Source organism: Mirounga angustirostris, unplaced genomic scaffold (genome assembly GCF_029215605.1).
Source record: "Mirounga angustirostris isolate CCGP_5_RB_7025 unplaced genomic scaffold, mMirAng1.0.hap1 SCAF_9, whole genome shotgun sequence".
Taxonomy (NCBI): Eukaryota; Metazoa; Chordata; class Mammalia; order Carnivora; family Phocidae; genus Mirounga; species Mirounga angustirostris.
In genome coordinates, this window is record NW_026991717.1 from 37,963,612 (window position 1) to 37,981,573 (window position 17,962).

The following is a 17,962-nucleotide window of genomic DNA, read 5'->3' on the forward strand; positions in this document are numbered from 1 at the left end:
CCTCCTCTCACCCTTGCAAGATAAACTAGGGTTCATGCTAGCACTGACACCTCAGTTTGGTGGTGTAACTGGGTGGTTGCTGGGAGGGGTGACTGGACCAAAAGTCATGTGAGAGAGGGGCTTGAAACTTGCACTGTGACCACGGCCCCCAGATAGGAATACGCTTCTGCTCCAGCAGTGCGAGGTCAGGAGTCTTAGGGTGCTCTTTTTTTTTATATTTATCATAGTTGCTTACTATAGGGTTCTGGACTCCCTTGGTTACTCAATAGCCATTGGCCAACTGGAGACTTATCTGGTTGCCTCTATTTACCTGGGCTTGGAGGGTGACATTTCTGTGGTCAGGTTGTGCAAATCTGGAGAGAGGATGTGTAAACAGGACAAAGCAGCTTTCCCAAAGGCCAGAGCCCAGAAATAGCTCCTTGTGCTTCTGACCTATTCCCCACGCCCTTGACAAGAGGCTACTGAGCAACTGAATAATAGTAAAATATAAGTGCAACTAGTAATATCTTGATGGAGGTCAATTTGCTGGTGACAATAAACTGCAGCCTTCCACCTGGACCAAAGACAGGACTGACCTCCAGCACTTCAGCTCATGGGGATTGGGAGGAGGCCTAGAGCAGAATGGACTACACCTTCCTCCCATGGAGCAGTCCTTTCCCCAAGCCAGGTTGGCCTAACCTGATAGCTCTGAGTCAGTGGAGTTTCTCAGATTTTGTATAAAGGATGACTGTCGGCGTTGAACAGATCTGGGTCGGACTCCCTGCTCCATGGGCTAGTTGTGGCCTCGGACAAGTTTCTACAATGGTGCTAAGAAATACTTTCCTTGCAGGGCTGGTGTGATGGCAACATGCAAGCTCCTTCACCCAGCCTGGTCCTGCAAAGGAGTATGGGTCAGTACACATGAGTTTTACTTATCCTAGTCCCCACCCAACTGGCATCCTCCTACTGTGCCATTAATCTGTTCAAGAAAGGACTTCCCATCCATCTGCATTTTCCCTGCAGGAGTGTGTCTGCTTGTGAGAATGGAAAGTAAATCCACAGTATGCAAAGGGTTGAGGAGGCTAATTAAAAAGAGTTCAGAAATTCCAACACAGCTGCAGAAACCACTGAGGACCCTTCCCTATTAGCCCAGAGTACTGGTGGTCCATTGGTCTTTAACTCCTTGTCCTCCCACTCCTTACCTTTCCCTGAAAAGCAGATCCGGTGATTCTCAGAAACAAAACCTAAGGTGGGAAAGGGGGGAGCCAGTCTGTGTTGTTTTGTAATCCAATTCACCCCAGCAGATTTAGATTTACCAGGAGCAGATTGCAGTAGACATATGTGTCTGCTTTTCTTCTAACCCGATTCCTCCCTGAATCATACACCAATCAGGCTTTCTGGGACAATAATAACAGAAATAACAATGGCTAGCTCTTTTTTTTTTTTTTTAAGATTTTATTTATTTATTTGACAGAGAGAGACACAGTGAGAGAGGGAACACAAGCAGGGGGAGTGGGAGAGGGAGAAGCAGGCTTCCCTCCGAGCAGGGAGCCCGAAGTGGGGCTCGATTCCAGGACCCTGGGACCATGACCTGAGCCGAAGGCAGACGCTTAACAACTGAGCCACCCAGGCGCCCCAACAATGGCTAGATCTTATTGAGTGCTTACTGTGTGCCATGTATCAGAGTAAACACTTGAAACAAATGAGCATGTCAATTTTGGATAAGCTCCTGAAGACACACCATTATCATTCCCGTTCTTCAGATGAGGAAACTGAGATACAGATGTTGTGTAACTTGCCCATGGCCTCCTAATCAGAGTGTGGTAGGATGGCAGGATTTGAACTCAGGCTGTCTTACCCCCACCCCTGGCCCTGTTACCAGCCTTCTGTGCCTTCATTTATCCCCCTCTGAGTGGCCCCCACCCCCCTTGCTCTCTGCAGGTGATTTCTGGTCCAGATCACCTCTTCACCTGGGCCAACATGCCAACTGGCTAATCTGATCAGCCATCCTGAGCTAATGGGGGAGGACTAGAGGAAACCTTCCCCACCACCACCCCATAACATCTGGACATTCTTCATTCCTACTTAGCATGGGTCCAAATCCAAAGCAAAGCCATCTCATCCTAGAGATTGTCCTTGGTTTTGCCCTAAGCTTTATACAACTTCAGGGGTTTTTTTTTAGATTTTATTTATTTATTTGAGAGAGAGAGTGAGTGAGAGAGAGAGACAGAGAGACCACAAGCAGAGGGAGGGAGAGGGAGAAGCAGACTCCCCGCTGAGCAGGGAGCCCGATGTGGGGCTCGATCCCAGGACCCCAGGATCATGACCTGAGCTGAAGGCAGACGCTTACCAGACTGAGCCACCCAGGCGCCCTTTATACCACTTTATATCTCTCTTGGGACTCTTACCTCTGTCTAATAATAACCTTGTCTGTACAGCTCTTTGTAGTCTACAAAGCACTTTCTGATCCACCTGATCTACCCACCTCTTCCTAGGCTCCTTAACCACCTTCTGTAAGTGGGGTAGCACAAAGCGTGGTGGTTCAGTGCCAGAGCTCTGGAGCCCACTGCCAGCATCCCAGATCGGCCACTTGCTAGCTGTGGGAGGTGGGACAAGCTGCTTATTAACTTCTCCCTATCTGCTTCCTCATCTGCGAAATGGGGATAATAATAGGACCTCTCCTGTCTGTCTGTTGTGAGGATTTAGGAAATAAACACATGCACAGAGCAAGCAAACCCAGTAAGTGTTGCCTATTGTTCTCTCACTAGATCCTCCTCCAAACTCTAAACAAAGCAAGTCAGTTCTTGTCATCAGTAAAAAATGAGTTGAAACCAAATAATCTCTTAGCTCTCTTCCAGCCCCATCAAGCTCTGATTCTACCATGAATCACATTTATTTATGGACACATCTTAGCTCTTCTATACTGTAACAACCTCCCCAAGGCCCAGCCTTTCACAGAGGGCCTTGTATACAGTGGGCTGTCCTGCAGGTCAGTGTTAGCACCTAACAATAGTCCCTGCCTCATCCAGGTATTGGGACGCACAAATGAGAAATTCCTGAATAGCATTTAGCATAGTGCCTGGCACTAAGTAAGCTCCTAATAAATCATAGTTACTGTTGTGGGCTTGTCTGACAGTGAGACTCCCAAACACGGTTGTTAACACAGACTCTGGAACCACACTGCTTGGGTTCCTCCTGGTACTGACCCTGTGAGGCCTTGAGCAAGTTAATCAACCAACCCGGCTGCAGTTGCCCCATCTCTAAGATGGACATGATGATAACAGCAAGTGCCTAATAAGGTTGTTGCGTAGATCAAATGAGTTAATATAAGAAAGACTCCTAGAACCATGCCTTTTGTATGCTTGGTGTATGTGAGTGCTTTTTGTCATCATTTACAGATGTTGAGACCCAGGCTCATAGGCCTCAAGTGACGATTCCAAGCAGCGGTGGATTTGGGATCCAAATCTAACCAAGTCTGCATAATTCCAGAGCCTCAATCCTAGTATTAGGATAGGCTGCTGCCCCAGATGATCCATATACATTTCACCAGGAGCCTCCTTAACGGTGGAGATCTCAGGAGCGGGAACAGTGAGTTGGCACAGAAGCTCTGGGGTGAGGGAGACCACAGGATGCCCTCAAATCATACCACAGAAAAAAGCAGCTTTTTCCTCACCTGCATCCAGCCAAAGGGCTTCAGCATTCCATCAGGGCCACAGCCTAGAAGCCTATAACCATGGCGCCCCCCACACCTGCCCTCTAGCCTGGAATCTGCAGCAAAACCCTCATTATGCACTTTGATGTCACACTCAAACCTTAGCCCCAGCTCTTCAACGCAGACAGGCCCTGGCCTTGGGGCTTTTTCCATTTCTGAGACATGATTCAGCCCAGGAGACAAGACCAGACAGCCTCCTTCCGAGGAAGCAGAACTGGATGGTGCATGCAGAGAGAGAAAAACAAACAGGAGAGACAGGCTGCAGGGGGAGGGAAGAAGAAGGAAGCAGAGGGAGCCTGCCTGCTCCAGAGCTGCACAAATCATAGCCGCCCACTGGCCGATTTATCTTCCTTGCAGTCAAATTTATTGATTTAAACGTGAATCCAACTGTGCTTCTAAATTTCCAGAAAAACACTAATATCATTACACATTTATGTAGCACAATATGATTGTCAAAGCACTTTCACACAAATAACCTTAATTTTGAGTTGCTTTTTAAAAATAATTTCCTTCTCAAGACGCCTGGGTGGCTCAGATGGTTAAGCGTCTGCCTTGGGCTCAGGTCATAACATCCAGGTCCTGGGATCGAGCTCCCACATCGCATTGGGCTCTCTGCTCAGCGGGGAGCCTGCTTCTCCCTCTCTCTCTGCCCCTCCCCCCAACTTGTGCACACTCTCTCTCCCTCTCTCCCAAAGGAATAAATAAAATCTTTAAAAATAATAAAATAGGAGCGTCTGGGTGGCTCAGTCGTTAAGCATCTGCCTTCGGCTCAGGTCATGATCTCAGGGTCCTGGGATGGAGCCCCGCATCGGGCTCCCTGCTTGGAGGGAAGCCTGCTTCTCCCTCTCCCACTCTCCCTGCTTGTGTTCCCTCTCTCACTATGTCTCTGTCTGTCAAATAAATAAAATCTTTAAAAAATAATAATAATAATAATAAAATAAATAAAATAATAAAATAATTTGCTTCTCTTATTACAAAGCAGCATATGCTTATTGAGAAATATAGGGGAAATTTATTATTATAAAATTAAAATTTTGTAATATATGTATATTATACCACTAGGGATAACATTTTCAGTAAATTTCCAACTAGTCTTTTTTTCTAAGTTTATATATATATATAATTCATTAAAAAGAATTGGAGGCACCTCACAAAGAGTTTTGCATTTTTTTTCACAACATAAAATCACAGGCATTTTTTTTTTAAAGATTATATTTATTTATTTGACAGAGAGAGAGAGTACAAGAAGGGGGAGCGGCAGGCAGAGGGAGCCCGATGTGGGACTCGATCCCAGGACCTGAGCCGAAAGCAGACGCTTAATAGACTGAGCTACCCAGGCGCCCCAAATCGTGGGCATTTTTTAATGTCACAGAATATTCTGCTCTGATAATTCATAATGACTGCATTTATCAGTATAGATGTGCCACAATTTTTGTAGCCATGCCTTAATTATTGGACATTCAAGATGTTTACAAAAATACTACGATTATAAATAATACTGCCATGAACATCTTTTCAATTACATTTTTGTCTGTACATCTGATTATGTCTAAAAATAATAAATTTCTAGTAATGGATTTGCTTGCTCAAAGGATTTGAATTTTTTTTAGTACCCAGAGCCAAGTTACTCTCCAGAAAATATGTTTACTTTACACTCCCACAGGCAATGTGTGAGAGTACACCTCTCAGTCTCTGTGTTGAGCCAGTGAGCCAGTGAGTTAGGTAACAAGTTTCTCACATTACAGATGAGGAAAACTGGACGCAAAAAGTTTAAGTAACTAGTGGGGCCTTCATACAGCTGAGACCCAAATTCTAGTCTCCTGGATTTGGCACCAGGGCCCTTCCCACTCTGCCCTCGTGACAAGGAGAGCTCTGAACAGGTTTTCCTGAGTAATGGAGTTGTATAATAATTTATTTTCATATCGTTACTTGGTGAAAATATTTTTTTAAGTCTTCCATTTCTTGACCTTATTTGTGCCATGGACTCCTTTGGCAATCTGGTTAAGCCTACCAACCCCTTCTCAGAATAATGCATTGATATGCATACGTTAAATAAAATTAAAAAGGAAACCAGTGATATTAAAATATAAAAGCAAAATGATGAAGGCATCTGGGTGGCTCAGTCAGTTAAGCGTCTGCCTTTGGCTCAGGTCATGATCCCAGAGTCCTGGGATCGAGCCCAGCATCAGGCTCCCTGTCCAGCGGGGAGTCTGCACATGCTCCTTCTCTCGCTCTCTCTCATGCTCTCTCTTGCAAAAGTAAATAAATAAAATCTTAAAAAAAGCAAAATGATAATGTGATAATTTATCTGCTCCTTTATAAACGCATTAAGAACAAGGTCTAGTACTACATGTGGGAGAGGCAGTCCACATGGGTCCTGAGTGTCTCTGTACATTCTTGCTGAGTGTGCCAGACTGCAAGGCTTATTCATCATTTAAAACTGGGCAGCATCAGTAGCTGATTACTTAGGCAACCAGACTAGCTTATTTGCTGCTTGCTACATTTGTTTCTTGCTCAAAAAGTACACCAGCCCTGGGCCCTAAATTCCTGTCTTTTTTTTTTTTTTTTAAGATTTTATTTATTTATTTGACAGAGACACAGTAAGAGAGGGAACACAAGCAGGGGGAGTGGGAGAGGGAGAAGCAGGCTTCCCACGGAGCAGGGAACCCGATGTGGGGCTCGATCCCAGGACCCTGAGATCATGACCTGAGCTGAAGGCAGATGCTTAACGACTGAGCCACCCAGGCGCCCCTAAATTCCTGTCTCTTAACAAAATCTACTACCCGTGTTCCTGTGACCTGCCCACCCCCCCGCCACCATCCCTGTGGAAATAAAAATTAGGGAAACAGCACAAACACACGGACACTCTGGCTACCCCTTTTTGCTATGAGTAATAAAGTCTGTCATCTCAGATCCAGGAGTTTTGTGTCTTCTGTCATGGTCCATGAAACTGTGGCAAGCTGACTTGTTAGCTTGTAAGTCGAGTAAAATCTCAGAGCCTTCATTAATCAACCTTACATTAATTTCAAAGTATTGGTGAGCATAAATGATATTTTGAGATATATGCAACAGCTATAATACAGATTGAAAGTACCTCTAATATTTACTGGTGACAAATGGTCATAATTTTTACTGGTGCTGTGGCTACAGTCACTGTAGTTTTTGCTTATATTCCTAGTTGAAAGAAATGCTAAATTTCAGTTACAGGTTTATGAAAATAAATGTCAGTTTTTTTCTCATTCGAGTTCACAGATCTTGTCTGCTGCCAACTCCCCAAAAGAACACCAGCGAAACCTGTTAGTCAAGTAACATAAGTCTAAGTTTATTAGATATTTACTGCAGCAAGGGAGAATAACACCTTGATAGAGATTTGGTAGTGTCTCAGAAAGGGGATTTCAAGAAAGGAGATTTATAGCATTTGGGGGACTGGGCTCAAGTGGTTTACAGTGGTTTTTCAAAGCAAGAAACTGATGGGGATTGGGCACAGTTATTTAAGACAATTTAGGATTCATAGATCCAGAGAAGCAATGGTCTTGAAACAAGTCTTGATAAATAAACTTTGTCATAATGGTGAGTTCTTTGCCAAGTGTGTAGTCTGTGGTCTTGATAGGAGAGCAGTCCGGATGAGCAAATTATTTGCCCAGATAAATTAATTTCTTGAGCTAGCAATTAATCTATTTATCTTCCTAGGCAAAAATTTTCTGGAACAGTTGTGTCATGTTGATATGGGTGGTGTCAGTTCTTACTCAACAACACCAGCTTCTTAGCCTGAAATCTCCTTTCTCACAAAGGTGGAGGCCTGCCTACTTTTGCCTATTTTTGCCATCTATCCTTTCCGTACTGTGAGTTCACCATGGGTGGGGCCTAAATCTTCTATTCCCAGATGTGGGGTTAGTTTGTTTTCTACATATTTGTATTCAAAATGTATAATATATGCTATTTGTAATATTTGCCTTTGTTGATATTGCCTGCTTAAAAAAAAAAACCTTAATATTATATCCCATCATATTACACAATCTTTATAAAGACTACTCAGTGGATCTACTAAATATTGGGTTGTTGAGAATATATCCTTAGCTAGATTCCAAGAATAAAACTTTTTAGAACCTTGATAAACATTACCAATTGCTTTCCTAAATAATATTACCAATTTACACACCTTCCAGCCATATATGAGGGCTCTGTTTCACCAAACTCTCCATAACACTGGATATTAATATTTTTATTTGCTAACTTGATAGTATTGATAAGAGAAATCTGCGTCCTAAGATGGCCGACCGAGCCAGCGGGAGAGTCCCAGTCCTTGCCCAGGGGCTCTTCCGGGTTCTTCTCCCTGCTCTGCTTCCCGCGCGCACCAATCCGGGTCCTTCACCCTGCCCCGCTTCGCACATGCGCCAAAAGTGCCAAGTATGCGGAAGCAGAAGTGTATAAATTGCCCCCTTTCTTGTGCTCGGGGCTCAGACCTTTGGAGATCACTCTCCTCTGAGTCTGCCGTTGTTAAATAAACCTCCTATCCTCCAAGATCTTTGAGTGCCGCTTGGTTCTTCCGTCTGGTGATCCAGTCCAGGTTCCATAACATTTGGTTCCCTGACCAGGAAACCCAACCACGCTGGCCCATTGTTGCCACCAGTTTGGGGGCAACGGCGGGGCGGTGACAGAACACGGGATCATAACGGAGAAGGCGCGCCCTGCCTAATTTGCGGCAGTCTCCCACCCCGGTCACCTCGGGCCAGCCCCACTCCACTGTTCCCACCGGACTCGAGGAGACTTGGCAGGTGAGGACCTGGTCCCGACGTTGGATTCCGGTAAGGCCGGGGCCCCAGGACCCAGACAGGCCCACCCCCATTGGGGTGGAAGGGGAGCCTGGTCACCTCCCAGAGACCTCTTAGAGGTCTCACAGGTAGGGATTCCCAGGGAGGGAATGTAATAACTTCTGGAGTGTGAATGTGTGAGTGAATGTGCAGTCCGACCTGGCTTGCTCAAGCAGACTGATTCTGTGACTCCACGGGCATGCACCCTTAAGGTCCCCAGAAGCCTATGGAGTCTGAATGGGCCCGTCTGCGATTCCGTGGTGAACGGCATATGGTCTATGGCGGCATTGGAATAGTTTCCGATCGTAAGTCACAACGCAGAGACCCCTACGGCTAAGCCTCACCTAAGCTCCTTCGGGATACGGCCAGACGGGCATCTGATTGGTCTCCTCACCTCAGGAGCACCCCCCCTTTGTCTGTCTCTGAGCCACTGCACACGGGGACATCACCATGGGGTCAGGGCAGAGTAAACCTACGGTTCTAGAGACCATGATCAAAAATTTCAAGAAGGTCTGGCCAAATTGCCTAAGCCCAGTCGTGTGTGAAATGCTTCAGAACACTTGATGGAGACAAAGCAGAGCAACCAAAATTGAGATCATGAGACAGGCCTGGGGTTCTGGAATTTGTAGAGGTCGGAGGACCTGGGAGTCAAGTCGGCCTTCTCTAACAAGGCAAGATCTCCAGCTGTTTAGGTTCTTTAGCGTCACAGAGCACCTTTCCCTGTCATCTCTGGGTGGTGGGAGGTTGGGGCAAGCATCCCCCAGGGGTGGAACAGGTCTCAGGTAGGGAGAGGCAGGGGACACTGGCTCTTCTGAGAGGACTGGGGCAAGGAAGTCGGGGGAGGAACCCTACTAAAATGAAAACAGAGAAGAGGTCAGATCAAAAGCCAAGCTACTACACTGTTCAAAGGCAGATTCCAGTTGTCTGTCTGGGGTAGGGCTGACATTGGCAATTTAAACGATACCGGAGGCGATACAGATCCTGCTGGTCCACTGGCCCCACTCTGAACAGCAAGGCTTAGACATTGTTTCCAGACCTCCTTTATAAGAGTCACCTGGGAGGACCTTGTTAAAAAGGCAACTATTTGGGGGATGGGATAGCCAGGTGATGGATATTACAGAGAGCACATGCTGTGATGAGCACTGGGTGTAATACTATCCAGCCTATGCAAACCCACTGAATCAAAATGGGTGGGATGGGGGGAATATCCCAGAAGCTATGTATTTAAAAAGCAACCCCCAGGATGGGGGGAATATCCCAGAAGCTGTGTGTTTAAAAAGCAACCCCCAGGGGCACCTAAGTGGCTCAGGAAAAAACTGTCAGATTCAGGATACCAAGCCTCACGGAAGAAGGCACAAATCAGCCAACAACAGGTTCAATACCTTGGTTTTCTCCTCACCCAAGGGAAAAGAGAACTAGGGCCAGAGAGGAAAAGGATCACCATATCCCTGCCACAGCCCCAGACAAAAAGGGGCCTACAAGAATTCCTGGGGGCTGCAGGATTCTGCCACATCTGGATCCCTGGGTTCTCAGCAATAGCAAGATCTCTTAGGGGTACCAGATCAAGAAACCCCTGCCTGGACTGAAAAGGAAAAAATAGCACTCGGGGTACTCACCCAGACTGTTGGACCCTGGCAATGACCAGTTGCTTACCTGTCAAAGAAGCTGGACCCCATGGCAGCAGGATGGCCACCATGCCTCAGGGCACTGGCAGCCACAGTCCTACTCATCAAGGAGGTGGACAAACTTACCCTGGGGCAAGAACTTAACGTCAAGGTCCCTCATGCAGTTGTGTCCCTCATGAACACACAGGGACACCGCTTCCTTTCCAACTGTCGGCTAGCACAATACCAAGGGCTCCTCTGCAAAAACCCATGGGTCACCCTCGAAACAGTAAGGACATTAACCTTTCTCCCCACGGAAGAGGGGGAACCAGACCATGACTGCTCCGAGGTGACTGATGAAGTCTACGTGAGCCGTCCAGATCTGTGGGATCAAGCCATAAAGAATCCAGAGCTCCTGCCATTCAGCAACGGCAGCAGTTACCTCCAAGAGGGTGCCCGGAAAGCGGGTTATGCAGTGACCACAACCACTGAAGTCCTAGAAGCTAAGGCATTACCAGCTGGATGGTCAGCTCAACGGGCATCCAGAGGACGGGAGCAACCCCCTTCGAAAATGTAGAGGTAGAATTCACAGATTTGCAGCTAAGCAGGGGGTTCGAATATTTCCTAGTAATAGCATGCACATACTCTGGGTGGGTCAAAGCCTTCCCAACCAGGATGGAGCAAAGCCGGGAAGTAGCTAAAGTCCTCTTGCAGGAGATCGTGCCCCGGTTCGGCCTGCCATTAACAATCTATAGTGACAACGGACCCGCATTTGTGGCAGCCATTGTACAGTCTTGACCAGATCTCTCAACATCACCTGGGACTCCACACTGCTTAGCAGCCCCAAAGTTCAGGGAAAGGGGTTTTCGGGAGACTACTGAGTCAGGATGAACCCCAGCAAGTTGAGAACCCTATGTGAATTGGAATGGCCCACCTTTGATGTCGGGTGGCCTTCAGAAGGGACATTGGATGTCCCAACTATTCATCGAGTATGGCGAGTCGTAACAGGAGAACCAGGACACCCTGACCAGTTTCCGTACATTGACTCCTGGCTAGGAATGGCTCAGACCCTTCCCCACTGGGTGCGATTCACTTGCAGTAGGCAGGGACAGACCAGGGTCTTAATCGCCTCATCCAAGCAACCTAAAGAAAATCAGCAAAAGCCCCAGTCTCCACAAATCCTAGCTGGAGATCCCGAGGATGAACCGAACCTGCCCCCACCGTAATACCCCCAAGACCGCCTACACCTGGCCCTTCAGCTCCAGACACTCCGCCACCATCGGGTTCACCAGTGTCCCCAGGCCCAAAGGATCCACTTTCTCCAGGACCAGCAGCCAGGCTGTGCCCCAGGCTGGGCGCAAGCGCCCTCCAAATGCCATAACGAGATGTAGGAACCTGAAAGGCACGATGAAGACAGGATGGTCCAACCCGGCTGTTCCATGATGTTGTTATCAGCCCTACTCCACCACCAACCTTCTCAATTGGAAACATAACACCCCATCCTACTCTGAGAAAGCACAGGCCATGGTAGACCTCATAGAATCCCTCTTCCAGGCTCATCGTCCAACCTGGGAAGACTGCCAACAGTTACTCCACACCCTGTTTAACACAGAGGAAAGGAGGAGAATAATGAAAGGTGCACGGCAGTACCTGGAAGAGCACGCACCAGCAGGAGTCATCGACCCTGCTGCCTGGGCTAATACAATACAGCCGCACCCGAAAAGCACCCAGCATGGGACTTCACCACAACAGAGGGACAGGCCCACATCTGCCGGTACCAGGAGGTCCTCCTCCGGCAAGCTAAGAAATCCATGAACATGACTAAGGTATCCTCGGTCACTCAACAACCAGGGGAGTCCCCCGGGGGCTACTACGAAAGACCATGTGAAGCCTACAGGATATACACTCCATTTGACCCCAAGGCACAAGAAAGCCAACAGATGGTAAACACCTCCTTCGTGGCTCAGGCCGCCCCAGACATCAGAAAAAAACTTCAGAAACTAGAGGGTTTTGCCGGGATGAACATCACCCAACTAAGAGAGATTGCCAAGAAGGTCTACATGAACAGGGAGGTCACAGCCAAATGGGAAGCCGACAAAAAGATGAAAAGGAAAGTCAGCCTCCTCACCGCTGCCCTGAAAGAAAAGGACAACACAAAGACGGGGAGACCCCAACCACTGAAAGGGGGAAGCCCAGAACCCCCTTGGCAAGGGATCAATGTGCCTACTGTAAAGAGAAAGGGCATTGGAAAAATGAATGCCCAGCCACTACAAGGAAGAACCCCGAGAGGAGGACCTCCTAGGCCTTGCAGGAATAGACTCAGACTGAGGGGGACCGGGCACTTTCCTCTTGGCCCCCATAAGCCCATGGTCAGAATGAGGGTGGTCAGCCAACCAGTGACTTTTATGGTTGAATACTGGGACTGAGCACTCTGTTGTCACCTCCCCAGTGGCCCCTTTCAGCAAAAGGACTGCGACCATCCGTGGGGCCACCGGCACGCAGGCGATACAACAGCCCTTTTGCCAGGCTCACCAGTGTGAACTCGGGGGCCACAAGGTCCGACATGAATTCCTTTATCTGCCCGATTGCCCCACCCCTCTCCTGGGCCAAGAGCCTCCGACTGAACCCAAGGCAAGGGGAGATGGGGTCTCTGAACAGTAGAGCGAATGAATCACACCCTTAAGGGAACCTTAGCAAAGTTTTGTCAGGAGACTAACTTCCATGGCCAGATCTGCTACCCCTAGCTCTCCTGCATGCTCGCTGCATGCCCGGGACATCAGGTTTCTCCCCATTTGAATTAATATATGGACGGCCTCCCCTGTGCTTGGCAAGCCTTCCAGGAAACTTGCATCAGGTTGGAGATAAAGGAGCAGCTTCAGGCACTGGGGGCCTCCCTAAATAAATTACAAAAGTACACCTTTGAGAGGACCCCAATCTCCTTAGGGTCTCAGGTACACTCCTTCCAGACAGGGGACTCAGTTTGGGTCAAAGATTGGAAGAAAGAAGAAAGTTCATCATTCGGACAAGGAGCCGCGCCAGTGGAAAGTCCAGCCAGACTTCACAAACCCACTCCGGCTTCACCTTCAATGAGATCCCACTGACTGATGGACACCTGCTCACTGTGGTCCCTGGCTCTCATCAGTGTGATTTCCCTTATCTTGGGAGTCGGACTCTACACTGTTGCCCCTCCTGACTGGACTTTCCCCCCAAGCCTTCTACCTAAGGTCATAGATCCCACTTTTACTGGCCCTCTGCTGTCTACTCCTGAGCGCATTTCACCATGGTTTTCCTGGCCCCAGTCAGTCCTGGTCTTCTGCTACATGGTGTGCTGTTAAGTTTATGATTAAGTCCATGTCCCCAAGCCTTGCAGTCAACCCTCAGAGTTAAACAGAATGATGCCCTCTAAACTAGGTGCTTAAAGGGGCATCAAAGGGGGGAATGATAAGAAAAATCTGTGTCCTAAGATGGCCAACCGAGCCAGCGAGAGAGAGTCCCAGTCCTTGCCCTGGGGCTCTTCCAGGTCCTTCTCCCTGCCCCACTTCGCGCACGGGCCAAAAGTGCCAAGTATGCAGAAGTAGAAGTATATAAATTACCCCCCTTGTTTGTGCTCAGGGCTCAGACCTTTGGAGATCACTCTCCTCTGAGCCCGCCTGCGTTAAATAAACCTCCTATCCTCCAAGATCTCCGAGTGCCGCCTGGTTCTTCCATCGGGTGATCCAGTCTAGGTTCCATAACAGTATAACTAATATCTCATTGGTATATCCATATCCATATTCTCTGAGTCCTAAAAATGTTGGGATTTTTTCATATATTTGTTTCCTGTTTTATTTACTTTTTAAAATTATGTGTTTTCCTTTCTTTTTGAAATTGGAACTCAGGTGCAGAGAATTAATAAATCACACTTCTTGGTCCATAGTTTATTGCCATCACAGGTTGGTACAATGGCTCTCTCAAAATTTTTCTTTTTTCTCCCTTCTTCTCTGATATATATATGAGCAAAACAAACTATGAAAAGAGTAACTACTGTGTGACTCCATTTATATGAAGTTCAGAAAACAAAACTAATCTTTGATGATAGAAGAGAAGTTACCTTTTGCAAGGGTTATTTATTGTCTGGCAGGAGACAGGAAGTTTCTAGCATTTTACAAATGTTTTATTCTTGACTTGGATGATGATTATATTGAGACACTCATTTCTACAATCAGTTGAGTTTAATGTTTATGTGCTTTACTGAAATGTTTACCCAAAAATCCACAATAAAATATCTTTGTTCATTCATGGGAAATATTCACTTGGTGAGGAGGCTCTGCGCTGTATCCTTTTTCATATATATGTAATACTTGAAAAAAAAAATTTTTAAATACCCTTCTATTGGGGCACCGGGCTGGCTCAGCTTGTAGAGCATGTGACTGACCTTGATCTCGAGGTTGTGAGTTCCAGCCCCACATTGGACAGAGAGATTAGTTTGAAAAAAAAAATCAATAAAATCTTTTTTAAAGAAAAAGAAAAAAAATGGGGGTGCCTGGATGGCTCAGTCGTTAAGCATCTGCCTTGGGTTCAGGTCCTGATCCCAGAGTCCTGGGATCGAGCCCCGCATCGGGCTCCCTGCTCAGTGGGAGGCCTGCTTCTCCCTCTCCCACTCCCCTTGCTTGTGTTCCCTCTCTCGCTGTGTCTCTCTCTGTCAAATAAATAAATAAAATCTTTAAAAAAAAAAAAATCACCTTCTATTGACCTTCCTAGCTACTGATTCTTTTTCCTTTTTGCTCCTTTTTTACATTAAAATTGCTACAAAGAGCTATTTGTACCTATTCTAATTACTCTTTTCATTCTCTTTTTGAATAAACTCTTTTATTTGGAAAAATTCCAACATGAACAAAAGTACAGAGAATTGTAGAATATGCATCACTCAGATTTAACAGTCATAAGGTCATCGTCAATCTTGGTTCATCTGCACTTCATCCCACATACACTCCCACTGTGTTATTTTGAAGCAAATCTCAGACGTTGTATCATTTCATCAATAATTATTTTAGTAGATCTTTAAAAGATAAGATTTTTTAACCTAACCATAATGCCACAAATCTACAAAATAATATCTTAATATCTAAAATGTCATATGATAAAATAGCATAATACCATAGTACCTTAAAATTAACAATGATTCCTTAATATAATATCAAATCGGGGTTCAAATTCCCAACCATCTTACAAATAATAACACATTTTTTGGTTTGAATCAGACCCTGAAAAGGCCCATATATTACATTTGGTTGCTATGAACCGTGAATTTTTTTTTTAATATTTTATTTATTTGAGAGAGAGGAGAGTGAAAAAGAGCACAAGCAGGGGAAGGAGCAGGCAGAGGGAGAGGGAGAAGCAGACTCCCCACTGAGCTGGGAGCCCAATGAGGGGCTCGATCCCAGGACCCTGGGATCATGACCTGAGCCTAAGGCAGATGCTTAACCAACTGACCTAGGCACCCCACCTTGAATTTATTTTAATTTAGAGATCCCTTCTCCCTCCTCTTTTTTTTCTTTTAATTTGTTTATTGAAGAAACTAGGTCACTTGAGTTTCCTACAGTTTGGATTTTGCTGATCCCATCCCCTTGATATGTTGCTCAACATGTTCTTATCCTTATTTTTTCCTGTAACTTGGTAGTTGGCAATTAACCCTGGTGACTTGATCAGATTCAAGTTTAGATGATTGGCAAGTATAGTTCAGAAACAACACAATGATCTCCTGTCAGGGGGCACAGGATGTCTAGCTATCTCTTTCTTACTTTGTCTCTCTTTTGCAATCATTGGTGATCATTGTCTATGGCTTTTTTTCAGTGGTTACATCATTCTTTCTCCATTTAACAATGAGAATACTTTTATAAAGAGAAATTTCCTCCCATCAACTATCCGGCTATCCTGATATGCGATATATAGGGTTGACATAGAAAAGACAGGTCACACTTGACCCCTTTCTTTTTTCATTTTGCTTGTTTTCAAAATCATGAATTGTTTCCCTAGCATCCTCCAGAAGTGAACTTTGAAAATTTGGGAGTTTTTGTGGTGTCCTTCCAAACTCATGGATCTCAACATATTTTATATGTTTCCACTCATTCTAATTGATGGAAATTCCATTTCTAATCTATCATATTGTCAAAGATCGTTGTCTGAAAGCATACAGTGTTAGTGAGGCTGTTGTAAAATGGTTCAACCTCTACTGACGGCAGTTTGGCAATCTTTAACAACTGATAAAATGTACATTTCCCTTGACCCATTTACTTTTAGGAATGTATCCTCCAGATACACTCACACATGTGCAAAGTGGTTGCATACAAAGATATTAATTGCAGCCTTGTTTATTTTAGCCAAAAATTGGAAAGAAGTATTTGTACACCCCTGTTCATAGCAGCATTATTCACAATAGCTGAAAGGTGGAAGTAACCCAAATGTTCCTTGATGGACGAATGAATAACGAACATGTGGTATATGCATGCAATGGAAAATTATTCACTCTTAACAAGGAAGGACATTCTGATACCTGCCACAATCTGGATGATGCTTAAGAAAATTATGCTACGTGAAACAGCCAATCACAAAAAGACAAATGTTATACGGTTTCAGTCAAACTCATAGAAACAGAAAGCAGAATGGTGGTTGCCAGGACTAGCGGGAGGAAGAAATGGAAGAAAGTCGGTGTTTCATGGGCATAGAGTTCCAGTTGTGCAGGATGAAAAATTCTGGAGATTGGCTGCACAGCATTTATTTTGGCAGCACATATACTAAAACTGGAGACCGGCCGCACAGCAACATGAATATACTTAATGCGATTGAGCCGCACAGTTAAAATGGTGTACATGGTAAATTTTATATGACATGTTTTTTTTTTTTTAAGATTTTTTTTATTTATTTATTCATGAGAGACAGAGAGAGAGAGAGAGAGAGGCAGAGGGAGAAGCAGGCTCCCGAGGAGCAGGGAGCCCAATGCAGGACTCGATCCCAGGACCCTGGGATCATGACCTGAGCCGAAGGCAGACGCTTAACCATCTGAGCCACCCAGGCGCCCTATATGACATGTATTTTAACCACAATTACAAATTTAAAAAATTTTTCAACCATTAGAAAATGTCAGGAAAAATTTAAGATTTTAATTATTAGCATGAATTTTTACCATTCTCTGTATTGTGTAATGCCAGTTTTAAATGCAAATCATTAGTATTTAACTCACAGGCGGAATCATAGAAATTTCACAATTTTCGTGGTTTGGCTTGTCTCCAGGGAGTGCCTGGAGCTCTCCAGAAGAGACAAACCCAAGAAAGAGTGAGGAAGGTTGGAAGGAGGACGACCCTCCCCCTACCCCACACCCCCCTTCTCTCCCCCAAGCTCAAAGCCAGACCAGGGCACGCTTTCTTTTCCAACTCAGACCTGCGTGCTGTTGGGTTCCGGCTCCCGCCAGCCGCTGACCCCGGTGCCGAGTCTGGAGAGAGTCCGGCCAGGTGTCTCGCCTCCCCAAGGGCGCGCTGCCCCAACCAGGCAGACAGGCAACTCCCAACGCGACCGTCACCTCCGCGGGGCGCCACTGGCGCTCCGCCCCTGGACCCGAATGGGCGAGAGACCCGGATCGGCCGGAGCCCCAGAGCCGGGGAGGGATGGCCGCCACCGCCCCGCCCTGACAGTCCCCACGACCGCGCCCAGGACCCTGGTCCGGGCGGAAGGTGGCAGCAGTGGCCGTGCGGCTGGCTCCGGAAGCAGGGATCGCGAGCACTGCTAGGAACATCTAAAGCAGTGCTGTCCAATGGAAATAATATGAATCACATATGTGAGCCGGCAGTACGTAATTTTAAAATTTCTGAGAAAGTCAAAGG